Here is a 15,055-nt window from a genome sequence, read left to right on the forward strand (position 1 = left end):
ACTGCTAAAGACTTTTTGGTGTATTTCCCAGAATCTGAGAAAGTGAATGACTATAATATCTGTATGACAGAACATTTTGTAAATCAGGTTGTTTCCAAATCTTTGCTTTCAACAAAACTGAAAGCAGATCCAATTGAGTTGTCAGCTGACAGGTTATTAACATTTATGATAGATAATTACATTATTTTTTACAGTATGACTCATTGTAAGTTCAAATAATTGACATGGTTCTAGCAAAATACTCCATTCTCATCCATTTTTTTATATGAACAATATTTTCAGCAGCTTCAGCTATAAAAATAAAAAGCAGGAATAGGATTGGTGCTGCACTCATAGTTTTCTAGCAATAATAATTATTTTTCCATAGATACATAAACTAATTGAAAAACACTCAAACATATTTTACCAAATATGGTTTTGGTAAAAATTTAATATTTATACTTAATAACCATTCACCAAAATAATTATGTTGGCTTGACCAATTTTGTACTGCTTATAATGGTACAAATAGCTCAATTCAGAATGAAATGTTTTACCACTCAGAGTCTTTTGGCCACAGAGAAAAAATGTCTACATTTTGATGTATATTTTGTTGTAAGGAAATATGATAGGGCAATAGAGAAAATATTTTCAAATATCAAACAATGCATTAGGATAAAACTCTGTAGAGTGTATTGGAAACCCGCATTGAAGCTGGAAAGGGAACAATGTAAAATTTCCGACTACTATATAATAGAACTTCTCATGTAACTTTATACTGATGATATTGGTGCCTATCAACCTCCTTTGATATTTGTATTTTTTGAACAGTTATATTTTAAAATATCAATATTTACAATAAACCAAACATCACATCATTTGCTACAATTCAAATTTTAAATGAAAACATTTAAATACTATCACTAAAGAGTGCAAGAAATTACATAGTTTGTCAAGATTATTTTCGGGGGTACATCAACAAAAGAGTTGCTTTAAAGAAATTCTTACACCTGTGCACATGGAGAAATCGAAAGAACATCATTCTAACATTGTTTGAAATAAGAAAAACTTAAGGAGAAACTAAATATCCATCAACAGGAGAATAGGTAGGACAAAAATGTATATATGCAAATGGAATACTACTGTACAAGAATTAAAGTGGTGAACCAGATGCGTGTCAACTAACACGAATGGGTGTCAAAACCATAATGTTGATAAGAAAGATATATTATTCATATAGATGTTTAAAATAGCAAAATATTTAAAACTAGAAAATACATTAAAAATGTTAAAGCAAATATGGAATTAATAAACATCTAATTCATAACAGAGGTGAATCCTTGAGAGAGAGAGAAGGAAAACTGAGATTGAGGAGGGATACACAAAGACTTCAACTGAATCTGTCCTTTTTGTTTTTTTCTTATTTAATAAACCTGAGGCAGTTACAGCCAAATTCTAGGGTTAAAACTTCTTAAAGCTGGGAGAAGGGCACATGAGTGGTCATACACATACTTGCACAGTTGAACGATTTCATGATAAAAAAGCTAAAAGAAAATGATAGTACAATGTATCCTAAAATAGTGGAGAGATGAATATATACATATATATATTGTATATATATATATGTGTATATATATATATATACATATACAATGGATCATAATAAAAAGAGAAAGAAAATACAGAGAAAACACAGTAAATTTAAAAAAACACAAAATGAGATTGTGGAAGTAAGTTTAAATATATCAATAATTACAGTATTTGTAAAGAGAATAAACTCACTATTGAAAGACAGAGATCCTCAGATATTTTAAAAAAATTTTTAACATTGGGGCGCCTGGGTGGCTCAGTCGGTTAAGCATCCGACTTCGGCTCAGGTCAGGATCTCACGGTCCGTGAGTTCGAGCTTCGCGTCGGGCTCTGGGCTGATGGCTCAGAGCCTGGAGCCTGCTTCCGATTCTGTGTCTCCCTCTCTCTCTGCCCCTCCCCAGTTCATGCTCTCTTTCTCTCTGCCTCAAAAATAAATAAACGTTAAAAAAAAAATTTAAAAAAACTTTTTTTTAACATTGTATTTTATTTTTTGAGAGACAGAGTGACAGAGTGCAAGCAGGGGAGGGGCAGAAAAAGGGAGACACAGAATCTGAAGCAGGCTCCAGGCTCTGAGCCACCCAGGCGCCCCAGACTTTTTTAAGCCAGCCATGTAAGGCTTACAAGGGAAACAACTTAGACAAAAGGACACAAAAAGGTCAATAACGATAAAAGGATTTAAGAATACCCAGCAAGTAATTTCCCAAGGGAAGCTATTGTGGCAATACTAATGATATATAAAATGGAACTTAAGGCAAAAGGCAATAATGAGGACAAAGAGAGACACTACATAATCTAAAAGACCATTTCACTAAGAAGATTGAAAAGCCATGAATTTATGTGCATTTAACAGTATATATACAGAAAGCAAAAAACCTGACAGAAGTATAATGAGATGATGACAAACCACAATCATAGAGGAAGATTTTTACCTTATTTGTATCACAGTATAATAAAGTAACTCCCTCATGCCTCAAATCCTTAAGATATAGAAAACTTGGGACAACCAAATTCACACTTATATATAAGAACTCTGCAAAAACCAAAACCAAACCAAACCAAAGTATATTTTGTTTCTGTGTGCACATAGAACAATGACAAAAAGCTAGCATGGGCTGGCTTTTAAAAGAAGTTTCAACAAATTCCAAGTCACCATCACACAGATCACATTCAGTTCGCAAAATAAAATCAAATTAGAAAACAACAATAAAATAACAATTTTTAAGTACTAACATACCTTTGAAAACTTTTTTTTTAATGTACTCTTAAAATAAGGGGAAGGGACTCTCAGGTCCTATCAGTCCAGTGTCTAAAATAACTGATGTTAACTTTGAGTTGATGTTAAATTTGTTAAGGTCCACCCCAAACAATGGCAATAACATGTAGAATCCACTAGATGTCAGTGTTACCTTATATTTATTCTCAGTTGTCTGCATGGTGGAGTCCAATTACACAGACCCACCAGTCCAAAGAATTAGATTTCAGACGCGGTCCTAAGCCCCTTAGAGTTCACTCAAATATCTATAAATAATATTTGTAGTAAATAATTTTAATGTGCTATACAAATGTAAATTTTTATCACACAATATTTTCCTAAATCTCTTTCTGTGTACTTCCCATATTTTTTAGCTTGCTAAAGCAGTTTGGTATAATTTTATAGGCCTTTAAAGAGACAAGGCAAGACAAAAAGTATTTCCCATTGCTTTGGGAATGAAAAAAATCCCTGTAAATTCTTTAATTCATAGATGGGCATAAAATGAGTTCCTCTTAGAAACAGCTTCTGATAAAAGTAATCCTAATATTAAAAGAGATCTTGAAAAACCATCTATTCTAACTGCCTGTATCTTAAAAACTGATAAACGGGTGAGTATTCTATTTTTAAGGCCTGCTGGGAAGGAAATCATCGGTCAGGAAGTTCTTCTTCCTGTCTAATCTAAATCCCTCCTGGTGAAGTATAATCCCATTTCCTCTAGTGTGAACCTTTCTGGTGAGGATGAACGAATATACTGCCCATGATCCTCATGTAAAGAATAACCCTTTACATTCTAGAATACGTGTACGTTATACTCTACCCACCCCTTAACTGTGGGGAATACGTTCCAAGATCCCTGGTGGATGGCTGAAACTGCTGGTACCCCTGAACCCTATATATGTTTTTTTCCTGTACATAGATTCCTATGATAAAGTTTAATTTATAAATTAGGCAAGGTAAGAGATTAACAGTAATAACTAATAATAAAATGGAACAATTACAACAATATACTATAATAAAAGTTATGTGAAGGTAGTCTCCTTTGCTCTCAAAATATCTTATTGTACTGTACTCACCCTCCTTCTCGTGATGACACGAGATGATAAACTGCCTGCGGAGATGAGATGAAGCGTGGTGAATGACGTAGGCTTTGCGACAGAGCGCCTCAGAACGCCGACCATCTACTTCCGGACCATGGGTGCCGGTGGGAAACGGAAGCCGCAGAAAGCGGATCGGCGGATAAGCGGGGAATATTGAATGTGAGGCTCTCTTGAACTATAAAGTGGATCTCAACAAGGCGAGCAGCGAACGAGCAACCGTCAGGTAAAGTAATAACAACCCAAAAGTTACCGTTGTCACAGAGACTAACAGAAGCCCTGTAATGTAGGGTCCTTGAAGTAAAGAGGTGTGAGTTCTTATCTCCGCTCTACTCCACTAGCACTCTGGGTTACCTTAGAGGGTTGGATTAAATATAATCATGATTGAGGACTTACTATGAGCAAGGTGTTTTAATTAATCCTAATAACTCTTTTTTATTTTAATGTTTATTTATTTTTGAGAGAGAGCGTGAGCGGGGGAGGGGCAGAGACAGAGACAGAGACAGAATCCGAAGCAGGCTCCAGGCTCTGAGCTGTCAGCACAGAACCTGACGCAGGGCTGGAACTTACTAACCAACCGGGGGGTTGTGACCTGAGTTAAAGTCGGGAGCTTAACCGACTGAGCCACCTAGGCACCCCTAATTCTTACAACTGGCCCGCAAGGTAGGAGGAATTATTATCATCATTACCGTTATGATTGTAATCATTTCCAAATGAGGAAACTGAGGTTTAGAAAGCTTAACTACTTTGCCTACAGGTACACAGCTGACTCCCAGGCTGTGCCTGTACAGTGTACCTCCGATCTTCAAGTTATTCCAGCTTCACAGTGATGGGCTCTAAAAAGGGAAACATAACAATGGGAAGTGGGGGGTGGGTTTCCTTATCAAAGTCACTGCACCTCCCCTAACCTTATCATGGGTAATTGAAAGTTAACGCTGTGTGTTAATGTATGATGATCAGCTGTTCTGTTTCTACACTCGGGACAGAGATACTCAGAAGAAAGTAATGTCTCCTTGTCAAGATCATTACAAATGAAAATGGTTACCAAGGGAAGTGGTGGTGTCTACTATTCTGTCTTTAAAAATGAGAAATATTAGCAATTGTTTGGGGTCGAATCTGGTCCTACCTGAAGTCATTCTTCCAAGTCCTGATCAATCATGAACGCTGATGATTAGGTGGTCCTTTGGCTCTGCAGTACAGATAACTGTTGTCTCCTTCCCTCCTTCCTTCCTTCCTTCCTCTCCTTGTCCTCCTTTCTTTTTGAAACAACCAGAGGTGAGGTGGGGCCAGGGAGAGGGGGTGATAGGGAAATGAATGAAGGTGATCAAAAGGCATAAACTTCCACCTATAAGATAAATTAAGTTCTTGGATATAATGTACAGTGTGGTAACGATGAGTTGCTAAAAAAAATAGATCTTAAAAGTTCTCATCACAAGGAAAAAAAAGTTTGTAACTATGTGAGCTGACAGATGTTAACTAAGCTTACATGGTAGTCATTTTGCAATACATACATATATCAAATCATTACCTTGTATACCTTAAACTTATACAATGTTATATGTCAATTGCATCTCAAGAAAATTAGGGAAAAAATGTTAATTACAAAACAACCATACATTCATTGAGAAGAAAAATTAAAGTATAATAGGCATACAGAAAGTAAAAAAAAGGGGGGGCTCTAGGGTGGCTCAGTTAGTTGGTTAAGTGTCTACTCGGGCTCAGTCATGATCTCACGGTTGGTTCATGGGTTCGAGCACAGGCTCTGTGCTGACAACTCAGAGCCTGGAGCCTGCTTCAGATTCTGTGTTTCCCTCTCTCTCTCTGCGCACCCCCCTCGCCCCCCTCCCCCCCCCCCCGCTCATGCTCTATCTCTCTCTGTCTGTAAAAACAATAATAAAATGTTAAAAAAATTATTTAAGAAATTTTAAAAAAAGATTAAAGTTCTCACTTGCCATCTTTCCACTCCCTTTCTCCAGGTGGTAACCACTGCTAATAGTTTGATGTGTATCCTTAGGGCATTCTCAATTCATTTACAAAGAAAAAGGAAGGAAAGAAGCAAAGAGAGGAATAAAGGAGTTATTTTTACAGAAATGAGATAATATCAGGGCACCTGGGTGGCTCAGTAGGTTAGCCATCTGACCCTTGATTTCAGCTCAGGTCATGATATCACGGTTTGTGAGATCAAGCCCTGTGTCAGACTCTGTCTTGGCAGCGAGGAGCCTGCTTGGGATTCTCTCTCTCTCTCTCTCTCTCTCTCTCTCTCTCTCTCTCTCTCTCTACCCCTCCCCTGCTTACACACTTGCATATGTTCTCTCTCTCTCAAAATAAATAATTTTTTTAAAAACGAGATCTTATTATTCATGTTCTTCAGTAGCCTAGTTCTTTCACACAAAAGTATCTCATACACATCTAATATTTATGCTTTCTTTTAACAGCTGCACAGTATTTATTAACCCAGATGGCCATAATTTGTTAACCATGGCCCTGTTGATAGACATTTAAATTGTCTCCAATTTGTTCTTATTCCAAGCCATGCTACAGTGAGATCATTGCCCACATATCTGTTGGCACTTTATGTGAATATTTCTAGGGACAAGGGGGAGAGCTGGGTCAAAGTTATAGCAATTTCTGTTTTGATAGGTCCTGTCAAAGTGTCTTTCCAAGTCTCTAAGAAGTTACATGTCTACCAGTTATTAGTTTAGGGTTTTTTTTTTTCTAATTCTTTATATGTATTAGAAACAATTCTTACTTCCACAAAACAAGCCAATAGAAGTAATGAATAGGGGCACCTAGATGGCTCAGTCAGTTACACCTCTGATTCTTGATTTGGGCTCAGGTCATGATTTCATGGTTCGTGAGTTCAAGTCCCACATCAGGCTTTGTGCTGATGGCATGGAGCCTGCTTAGGGTTCTCTGTCTCCCTCTCTCTCTGCATCTCTCCACTTGCTCTCTCTCTGTCTCTCTCTCTCTCTCTCTTTCTCTCAAAAATAAAGAAACATTTGAAAAACAAAGAAGTAATGAATAGAGCATATACAAAGGCTTAAGGATTATCATTTAAGGATACTTTTACATCCTTCTTTCAATTTTTTATGAAATTGTGATTTTATCTCATAGAGAAAAAGTAGCAAGCATGAAGTTGGGTTTTTTTCTTGCTTTTTTTTTTAAGACATTTTCTTCAGAGTAATTTCAGGTTCATAGCAAAATCAAGGGGAAGATACATAGATTTCCCATATACTCCCTGCCCAGTAGACTCTCCCATTGTCAATAGCCCCAACCAGAGTGTTACATTTGTTACAACTGATAAACCTACATTGACACATTATAATTACCCAAAGTCCACAGTTGACATTAGGGTTCACTCTTGGTGGTGTATTTTCTATGGGTTTGAACAAATGATAAATATCCATCATTATAAAGTACCCTTCCCTCCTCCCCAATCCCTGGCAACCATTAACTTTTTATTATCTGCAGAATTTTGTCTTTCCCAGAATATTATATAGTTAGAATCATACACTGTGTAGCTAGCTGATTTCAGACTGCTTCTTTCACTTAGTAATATGCACTCAAGGTTCTCCCATGTCTTTTTGTGCCTTGAGAGCCCATTTAGTTTTAGTGTTAATTAATATTCTAGTTTCTGGATGTACCATAGTTTATTTATCCATTCACCTACTGAAAGACATTGTGGATGCTTCTAGGTTTGGGCACTTCTGAATAAAGCTGCTATAATCACCTTTGTACAGGTTTTTGTGTGAGCATAAGTTTTCAGTTCCTCTGGGTAAATACCAAGGAGTGCAACTGCTGGATCATATGTGAAGACTTGTTTAGTTTTGTAAGAAATCACCAACTATCTTTCCTAGTGACTGTACCATTTTTCATTCCCACCAGCAATCAATGAGAGTTTCTGTTGTTCCACCTCTTCCTTGCCATTTGGTATTGTCCGTGTTGTGGATATTAGCCATTCTAATAGGTATGTAGTGATAGCTCATTGCTGTTTTAATTTACAGTTCTCTGATGACATATGTGATATGGAACACCTTTTCAGGTGCATATTTGCCATCTGCATGTCTTCTTCCATGAGGTATCTGATAAGATTTTTCTTATCCCACCTTGTAATCAGATTGTTTATTTTCTTCTTCTTGAGTTTTAAGGGTTCTTTGTATATTTTGGATACAGTTCTTTATCAAATGTGTCTTTTGCAAGTATTTCCTCCCAGTCTCTGGCTTGTCTTCTTATTCTCTTGACGTTATATTTCACAGAGCATAAGTGCTTAATTTTAAGGAAGTTCAGCTTATCCATTATTTCTTTCATGGATCATGCTTTTGGTGTTGTATCCAAAAAATCGTCACCATACCCAAGGTCATCCAGGTTTTCTCCTATGTTATCTTTGGTTTTATCATTTCACATTTTACATTTAGGTTTTGACCCATTTTGAGTTAATTTTTGTGAAGGGTGTAAGATTTATCTAGATTTTTTTTTTTTTTTTTTTTTTGCATGTGGATGTCCATTTGTTCCAATACCATTGGTTGAAGAGACTGCCTTTTCTTCATTGTATTGCCTTTGCTCCTGTGTCAAAAATCAGTTGACTCTGTTTATGTGGGTCTACATCTGGCCTCTCTATTCTGTTCCCCTGATCTGTTTTTTCACTAACAGCACACTGTCTTGACTACTCCAGTTTTTATACTAAGTTTTAAAGCCAGGTAGTGTCCATCCTCCAATTTGTTCTTTGATGTTGTATCGTCTATTCTGGGTTTTATGCATCTCCATAAAAACTTTGTAATCAGTTTGTCAGTGTCCACAAAATAACTTACTGGAACCTTGACTGGGATTGCACTGAATCTCTAAATCAAGTTTGGGGAGAACTGATAATGTTGTGGGTTTTTTAAAAAAAATTTTTGAAGTAAAATTCATTTACAGTGAAGCGCACATATCTGAAGTGTACAATTCAATGAGTTTTGATAAATGTAATAGAGAATATTTGTATCACCTTAGAAATTTCTGTTTCACCCACTTTCAGTAAATCCCAACCTCTATAATATTCTCATATACATTTTTTTTGTGGACATATTTTCAGTTCCTTTGAATAAGAACCTAGGAGTAGAATTACTGAGTGATAGGGTAGTTGTATATTTAACTTCATAAGACATTATAATATAGATGGTACCATTTTATATTCCAACTAACACAGTATGATAGTTTTAGGTATTCTACGGTCTCACCAAGATTTGGTATGAAATGATATATTGCTCCGGTTTAGTTTGCAAATCTCGACAGTGAATGATGTTTGAGCATTTATTCTTGTACATTTCTTTTGTGAAGTATATGTTGTAGTAGTATTTTGTCCATTTTTAAATTCTTGTTTGAGGTTTACTTGTTGATTTTAGTTATTTATGTATTCCCTGTATAGCTCTTTTCTCAGATATACATATGCATTATATTTTCTTACAATCTGTGCCTCATTGTTTTATTTAATTAATGGGTCTTTTAGATAAACAGAAGTCTTAAAATTTTGATAGTCCAATTTTTAAATATCCCTTTTATGTTTAATGTTTTTGTCTCCTAATAAGAAATATTTGCCAACCCATGGTCTCAAAGATATTATATTCTCCTATGCTCTCTTCTAGAAACTTACTAGTTTTAGATTCTAGGTTCGGATCTAAAAACATCTCAATTAATACCTGTGTGTGGTGTGAGGTGGGAGCTATGGTTCATATGTTTCAAAAGGTTTATCCAATTGTTCCTATACTATCCATTAGCATAAAGGCATTACTCCCTTATTTTTTATTATCATTTTAATGTTTATAGGACCCATGGTATTATTCTCTATTTCATTCCTGATATTGGTAATTCGTGCTTCTCTTTTCTTCTTGATCAGCCTTGCTAGGAGTTTGTTAATTTTATTTAATCTTTTCAAAGAAACGTCTTTTGGCTTTTATTAATTTCTTCTATTGTTTTGTATTTTATCAATTTCTGCTCTTTAAAAAAATGGTTTTATATACGGAAATTATGTATATGGCCTAATTTCTTCTTTTAGAGCAATTTAAAGTGAAATCTTACATCATTGGTTTTATATCATTGGTTTTAAATGATATCAAAATATCATTTAATGTGCCCACTTCGGCAGCACATATACTAAAATATCGTTTAAAGTTTATTCCCTCTAAACACCAATTTAACTGCATTCTGCAAATTTTGATGTGTTATATGTTCACGATCACTTACTTTTAAATGGTTTCTGAGATGCCTGGGTGGCTCAGTTGGTTAAGCGTCTGCCTTCGGATCAGGTCATGATCTCGTGGTTAACGGGTTTGAGCCCTGCATCAGGCTCTCTGCTGTCAGCATGGGGCCCACTTTGGATCCTCTGTCCCCTTGTCTCTCTGCCCCTCCCCCACTCATGTTCTCTGTCTCTCTCAAAAAATAAACATTAGGGGCGCCTGGGTGGCTCAGTCGGTCAAGTGTCCGACTTTGGCTCAGGTCATGATCTCGTGGTTCACGAGTTCGAGCCCCGCGTCGGGCTCTGTACTGACAGCTCGGAGCCTGGAGCCTGCTTCCGATTCTGTTTCTCCCTCTCTCTCTGACCCTCCCCCCATTCATGCTCTGTCTCTCTCTATCTCAAAACTAAATAAACGTTAAAAAAAAATTAAAAAAAATAAACATTAAAAAAATGTTTAAATGGTTTCCAATTTTCCTTTTTTATTTTTCCTTTGAACCACAGTTCCTTTTGCAGTCTTCAAGGTTCTTAGTGTTGTTAAGTTCTACTATAACTCCACTGTGTAAGGAAATAACTTTGTAAAATTTCAGTCCTTTGAAATTTGAGACTTATTTTATGGCCCAACATACAGCCTATCCTGATGAATATTCTATGTGTGCTTGAAAAGAACATGTGTCCTGAAGTTTGGGGGTATAGCATTTTATAAAAGTCCATTAGGTCAGACTGGTTGATGATGTTCAAATCTGCTAGAGTCTTGATTTTTCATCTAGTTTTTCTATCAGTTACTGAAACCATGATGTTCAAGTCTCTAACTGTGATTGTGGATTTATTTCTTTCCTTGGTTCTGTCAGTTTTTGCTTCATGTATTTTGAAGCTGTTGTTAACTGCATAAACATTTATGATTATTGTGTTTCCTATTGAAATGAACATTTTATCATTATGGAATGCCTTTAAGTTCTAGTCATTCCCTTTGCTCAAAGCCCACATTTGTGTTGGGTTAATATAGCCACACCGTATTTCTTTTGCTTAGGGTTTGCATGAGTATCTCCTCACTTTTATTTTTAATCTATTAGTCTCCTTGTAGCTCTTATAGATTGCATATTCTTGAATCTTGCTTTTTATGCTATTTGCGATAATTTTAATTGGCGTTTAGTTTATTTACATTTAATATTGATATAGTTGAACTTAGGTTTACCATTTTTCTATTTGTTTTCTATTTGTTCCATCTTTTTTCCTTTGTTTTTCCTTCCTTATGCTATTTGGGTTAATCACATATTTAGAATATTCATTTTAATTTCTCTATGGATTTAGACTCTACCTTTTTGGATTTTTTAAGGTATTTTCTAGGTATTATACAATGCATTCTTAACTTACTGTGGCCTACCTAGTAGAGTGAATATTTTACTCCTGCATGTAAAATGTAAAAATCTAGCAACAGTAAAATTCTATTAATGCCCAGTCACATATATATGCATGTATTGTAAATAGTAAAATACAGTGTTATAAACTTTGCTTTAAACAGTGAGCTCTTTTTTTTAATTGGAAAGAAAATATTTTACACATATCCACTTTTGTGTAACAATTTCTGGTGCTATTTATTGCTTCTGTTGATCTGAGTTTGTACCTGCTATCATTTCCATTTAGCCTGAAAATTTTTCTTTGACATATCTTTAGTAAGTCAGACTTTACCTTCATTTCTGAAGGATATTTTTGCTGGATATAGAATTCTAAATGCACTGAATTTATCTTTCAGCACTTTAAAGATGTTCAATTGTTTCTGTTGAAAAGTCAGTGATAATCACTCTCCCTTTAGTGATGTCTTTTTCCTTTGACAACTTTTCAGCTGGTTTTCAGAAACTTGGCTTAATTGTGCCTACATGTGGTTTGTTGTTGTGGGGTTTGTTTGTTTGTTTGTTTGTTTGTTTGTGTATTTGGGGGTTTTTTTGTACTTACATGGGTTTGCTGAGCTGCTTGGCTCTATAACGACGTTTTCTACCAAATTTGGGAGATTTTCATCTATTTACTAATTTATTTTTCTCTTTCATTTTCTCTCTCCTCTTCTTCTGAGAACCCAATTAAATGATTTTTAGACTGACGTTTTCCCCACAGGACCCTGAAGTTCTTTTCACATACTTGTAAAACATTTTTTTCTGTCTGTTCTTCAGATTGGATAGTCTCCCCTGATGTCTTCAAATTTCCTGAATCTTTTTACTACTCTTAAGCCTATCTGTTGAATTTGGTTTTAAATATTATACTTTTCAGTTCTATAATTTCCATATCTTTGCTCTAATTCCCTACATGTCTGCTCATTATGATTATCTTATCCTTCAAGTCCTTTTACAAATGTATAATAGCTGCATTAAAGTCTTTCATACATCTGAGTCATCTTGTGTCATTTACTATTTGGTCACGTTTTCTGTTTCTTCATATGTCTAGTAATTGTTTAATGTATACTAGACATTGTAGAGGGTTCCTTATAGACTCTGGTTTTTGTTATTTTCCTCTGAATAGTAATGAATTTTGTTCTAGTTGGTAGTTACATTATTGGCTGATCACCCTGCACCCTGAACTTGTAGAGACTAGGTTTGATGCTTTGATGGAGTCCATTTCAGTTTTGTCATTAGTCCCAGGGCAAATCTCTTAAATATGATATCTAGTCTCTATGTCTAAGGCACGGCTTTTCTAAAGTTTAAGTAAAAATCTTGAGAAATCACCAAGCTCCTCAAACTTGGCAGGACTCCGATTCTAAAGTCTGTCTCTATGCAGTGGGCAGAAGCTGGAATCTCTGTTCTATTCTTTCAGTGTCCTGGCTGTAGTTTTCCACAGGGCAATTTGGAATCTCTGAACTGCACATGCATAGTTCAGAAGTCAGGCAAGGATTTGAAAGGATGATATAAGTAGTTTTGAGGCCTATTCCCTGCTGGTCCCTCTTTATGGGATTTTTACCCCTTAATTTCCAGTCACTATGATAGCTCCCAAACTTCATCCTCTGAACCCTCAGGCCAATAAGACTATGACTTTCTGTTTGAAGTGAAGTTGTCTTGTCCCAGGTAGACTCTAGAGCATCCTTGGGGAAACCCATAAACATATTGATCTTATCCAGAATGGTTCCTTATTTCAAGGATCAAATTTCCTCTGGTTTCTGCCTGCTTTGGTCTCTGTCCAATATGTTTAAATAGCTGTCCTTTAATATTTTGTCTAGAGCTTATAATTGCTTTCTATAGGAAGGATAATCTGATACTTGGTACTCCATTATGGCCAGAACCACAACATATAACTAAAACTTTTGCATCTGATTTCACCTAAGAGCTGCCTTTCTTTACTTGCAGCAAAGATTGTAGCAGTTTGAAATTTGAGATGAGCCTTTCATTTTTCAATCAGTGGTTTCCACTTCTAGATCATCATTGCTTTACCAAAAGGTAGATGCTCCAAACAGAGAAACAAATGGTTGGCTTTCTTGAGACAATCTCAAGAGAAGTATCAAGTCTGCTTTTGCTTAATTTAGTATGTATAATAGGAAGCAGCTCAGGACCATCACCTTCTAAACTCTTCAGCTGAAAGATGTGAGTTTACTGTCCATGTGGCCTCTCCATTTTACAAATAATCCTTTGAAAACATCTCTGTGACTGACCATTCATGTAAGTAAGGGAAATCTTTGTTTTAATTTTATTGAGTATGTAGACAAATCAAGGGAAGGAGAGCCAGATAAAAGAATGTAGTAAGCTGGGAAATATTGGGTATTTACTTTGTAGGATGTGGTTTCAAGATTCCTGGTTGGAATGGCCCATACCATAAGAGTTCCAGGTGGGTGCCATGCCACACAGGAAACAATTGTACCCTGCCCCTGGGAGTAAGCCAGAGAGCTAACAAATTCAGTGTGCATTGAAATGCTTCATCAACAGGCCTTCTGCAGGGCCTGCCCTCTCTGCTGGGTCACTGACCTTTATAAGTGCACAGTCATGGCCACCGCCTGACAGACATGAAAAGAAGACAGACAATGGACGAGAAGGAGACATGCACAGAGGGGGAAAATGCACTCATTCAAGGGATTTACTGGTCAGGGATGTCATGTCCTATGTTCAGCTCCAGAATGCAAGTGACGGTATTTAAACCATGCGTACCAGGCCAAAGAAATATAAATGATTTTTATTAACATAAAAATATCTCTGAGAATCATGATCAGTTTTGTGGTAGCATAAAAAAAGGTAGAAAGTTGTTCATTGCTATAAAATTTTTTTACCAACTTCTAAAAGCTGTAGATCATTAAAATTGATTAGAGTGTCATACAGCCTGATTTCAAAGGCATTCCAGACTCCAAAGACAGCATCATACGGTAGCTTGCAAGTGGGGGAAAAAATGAATTTGGGTCCTGAGTTTGTCACAAAGTAGTATAACCTTTGGTCACTTACTGAAAACCCTCATTCTTTGTCTCTGTATTTAGTGTGTGTTCTTATAGTAAAATGATCCAATTTCCCTAATATTTTAGGACATCTGTTTGTTACTGTCCTGTTGCATTCTCAGATGACTTATACAACTTCTTGTTCAGGAAGTTTAAAAATCATATTAACACAGTGAGTTTCAAAACAAGCTTCTGGAACCCTAAATTTTTCCTCATTCAACAAGAGGCCCTACTGTTATTTTACATATTAGAATTCCACGTAGGCCTATATTTATCTTCATTTTATTTTTTATGTATTTTTTTAATGTTTATTTCTTTTGAGAAAGAGAGCGAGAGTGCTCAAGCCGGGGAGGAGTAGAGACAGAGGGAGAGAAAGAATCCCAAGCAGACTCCATGCTGTCAGCGCAGAGCCTGATGTGGGGCTCGAACTCATGTACTGGTGAGATCATGTCCTGAGTTGAAATCGAGTCAGACGCTTAACCGAGTCACCCCAGTGCCCTTAAAATTTTCCTCATTCAGTAAGATGCCCTAGT

General features: G+C 36.1%; 1 long non-coding RNA gene across 4 annotated transcripts in view; it reads left to right on the forward strand.

Annotated features, from left to right (window-relative positions):
* Positions 1-3,995: 3,995 nt before the first annotated feature.
* The window catches only part of LOC106969988 (uncharacterized), a 162,448-nt gene continuing 151,388 nt past the window's right edge, over positions 3,996-15,055 (forward strand). For all 4 annotated transcript variants that reach the window (XR_003424570.2, XR_008296836.1, XR_003424571.2 and 1 more), the window contains exon 1: positions 3,996-4,141. This is a non-coding gene — a long non-coding RNA (uncharacterized LOC106969988). The remainder of the gene's footprint in view (positions 4,142-15,055) is intronic.

This window comes from Acinonyx jubatus, chromosome A2 (genome assembly GCF_027475565.1).
Source record: "Acinonyx jubatus isolate Ajub_Pintada_27869175 chromosome A2, VMU_Ajub_asm_v1.0, whole genome shotgun sequence".
In the NCBI taxonomy this organism is placed as follows: domain Eukaryota; kingdom Metazoa; phylum Chordata; class Mammalia; order Carnivora; family Felidae; genus Acinonyx; species Acinonyx jubatus.